Raw genomic sequence first — 2,670 nt, 5'->3', positions numbered from 1 at the left:
CCCAGGCTGGAGTGCAGTGGCGTGATCTTGGCTCACTGCAAGCTCTACCTCCCGGGTTCAAGCGATTCTCCTGCCTCAGCCTCCTGAGTAGCTGGGATTACAGGTGTCCGCCACTACTCCTGGCTAATTTTTGTATTTTTATTTTATTTTTTGTTTATTTATTTATTTGTTTTGAGACGGAGTTTCGCTGTTGTTGCCCAGGCTGGAGTGCAATGGTGTGGTCTCGGCTCACTGCAACCTCCACCTTCCAGGTTCAAATGATTTTTCTGCCTCAGCCTCCCGAGTAGCTGGGATTACAGGTGTACATCACCATGCTCGGCTAAGTTTTGTATTTTTAGTAGAGACCGGGTTTCACCATGTTGGCCAGGCTAGTCTTGAACTCCTGACCTCAGGTGATCCACCCACCTTGGCCTTCCAAAGTGCTGGGATTACAGACGTGAGCCACTGCGCCAGACCCACACCACCTTCCTTCCTTCACTTGTTCATTCAGTAAATACCACTAATGTGTGCCCTGCACTAAACCTGAACGAGGGGCGGGGAGATGGGGAGACGGGAGTTCAGGGGCCTGTGCTCTCTCTGCAGGCTGCAGTTACACGGGGCAGGTGGACAGCAGCACATCTGCACAGGTGTGTCCCGTGTGAAGCTGCATTTGGCTGGAAGTTGTCACCGAGCCCCTGGCTTGGGGATGATTTTGCAGACCCAAGGATGGCGCTGTTGTGCCAGGTGTTTGCAGAACTACCTGCCTGGAGAGGGCATATGGGTAAGGCTTTCCCTGATCCTTCAAGGCCTCTGGACAGTGGAGACCCGCCCCAGAGGACTGTAGAACATGACAAGGTCTTTGACTCTGCCTGACTGGCCTCCCAGTCACTGGGCTTCTGGGCAAGAGGCAGCACTGCTCTGAGCTTCCTACCAATGATGATGAGGGTGATGATGAAAGCTATGTCGGTGGGATGGTCTCTAAAGCCTCACCCAGCTCTAATCCTGCCAGGAGGAGGAGGAAGAAGAAGAAGAGGAGGAGGTGGAGGAGGAGGAGAAGGAAGAGAAAGAGGAGAGAAGGAAGAGGAGAAGAAGGAGGAGGAGGAAAAGGAAGACTAGAAGAAGGAAGAGGAGGAGGAAGAGGAGAAGGAAGAAAAGAGGAGAAGGAGGAGGAAGAGGAGGAGGAAGAAGAGGAAGAGGAGGAGGAGTCGAGGAAGAAGAGGAAGAGAAGGAAGAGAAAGAGGAGGAAGAGAAGAAAGAGGAGGAAGAAGAGGAGGAGGAGGAAGAGGAGGAAGAAGAAGATAGAGGAAGCCAAGGAAGAGGAGGAGGAAGAGGAGGAGGAGGTAGAGGAGGAAGAGGAAGAGAAGGAGGAAGAGGAGGAAGAAGAAGAGGAAGAGAAGGAGGAGGAAGAGGAGGAAGAGGAGGAGGAAGAGGAAGAGAAGGAAGAGGAGGAGGAGGAAGAAGAGGAAGAGAAGGAGGAGGAAGAGGAGGAAGAGGAGGAAGAGGAGGAGGAAGAGGAAGAGAAGGAAGAGGAGGAGGAGGAAGAAGAGGAAGAGAAGGAGGAGGAAGAGGAGGAAGAGGAAGAGGAGGAAGAGGAGGAGGAAGAGGAAGAGAAGGAAGAGGAGGAGGAGGAAGAGGAAGAAGCAGAGGAGGAGGAAGAAGAGGAGGAAGAGGAGGAGGGAGAAGAAGAGGAGGAAGAAGAGGAAGAAGAGGAGAAGGAAGAAGAGGAGGAGGAAGAGGAGGAGGAAGAGGAAGACCCTGGAGAAGGATCGACCCTGCAGCAATTTCCCAACTGGACCCCAGCCCAGGACCCCACCTCTTGTCTCCAGGGGAAAGCTACAGGATCTGGTGGTGTTGAAGCCACGTTTCATCTCTGTCTGCTGGGGGTTACATGAACTGCCAAAAATTCCTACCTGGAAAGGTAGGAAGAAATGTCAGATTTGGAAAGAAATGATCCAAGGCAAAAGGCAAACTTCATTACCAGCCGGGTTTGTTTCATTCTCCCCTGGATTCAGAGTGGCTTCAGAATCTCCCGGGCCTGACCGTTAAAGGGGAACTGAGGAATTACTCAGAGACGCCAAGACAGCGGTGTGTGGCGGGGGTGCCACCAGCCGCGGGAAGATTAGTCCCAGAGCCCCGGTCCTTTGGAAAAGGTGTTCTGCTGGCGGAGACTCGCTGGCCTGTGATGTGATCGTGTCCGTGTTGGATGCCAAATTCCACAGTCAGTTTCTTTCAGCAGTCACATTCCTTAGATTCTTATCAGGGATTTTTCCCCCCAAGTGAACACTGGGAACCAGCCTCCCCGCTGATTGCAGGAGGATGGGAAGAAATTAAAAGCAGGAGTCCTGGCGTTCGGCCTGGTTCGTCACCAGCTTGCCATGCCAGCTTGAGTCCTTCCTTTCCCCCTTCCCCTTCTCCAGGCCTCGGTTTTCTCACCTGTAAAAAGGAGGTTGGGGCAGGATGATCTTTCCAAGGTCCCTGGCTGTGCAAAGTCTATTTTCTCTTTCTTTTCTTCTCTTTCTTTCTCTCTCTCGCTCTTTCTTCTTTCTTTCTTTCCTTTCTTTCTTTCTCTCTTTCTTTCTTTCTTCTCTTTCTTTCTCTCCTTCCTTCCTTTCCTCCCTCCCTCCTTCCCTCCTTTCCCTCCTTCTTTCCTTTTTGTCTCTTTCTCTCCTTCTTTTCCTTCCTTCCTTCCTT

This window comes from Mandrillus leucophaeus, unplaced genomic scaffold, assembly GCF_000951045.1.
Source record: "Mandrillus leucophaeus isolate KB7577 unplaced genomic scaffold, Mleu.le_1.0 Scaffold280, whole genome shotgun sequence".
NCBI lineage: Eukaryota > Metazoa > Chordata > Mammalia > Primates > Cercopithecidae > Mandrillus > Mandrillus leucophaeus.
This window is presented reverse-complemented; position numbering follows the sequence as displayed.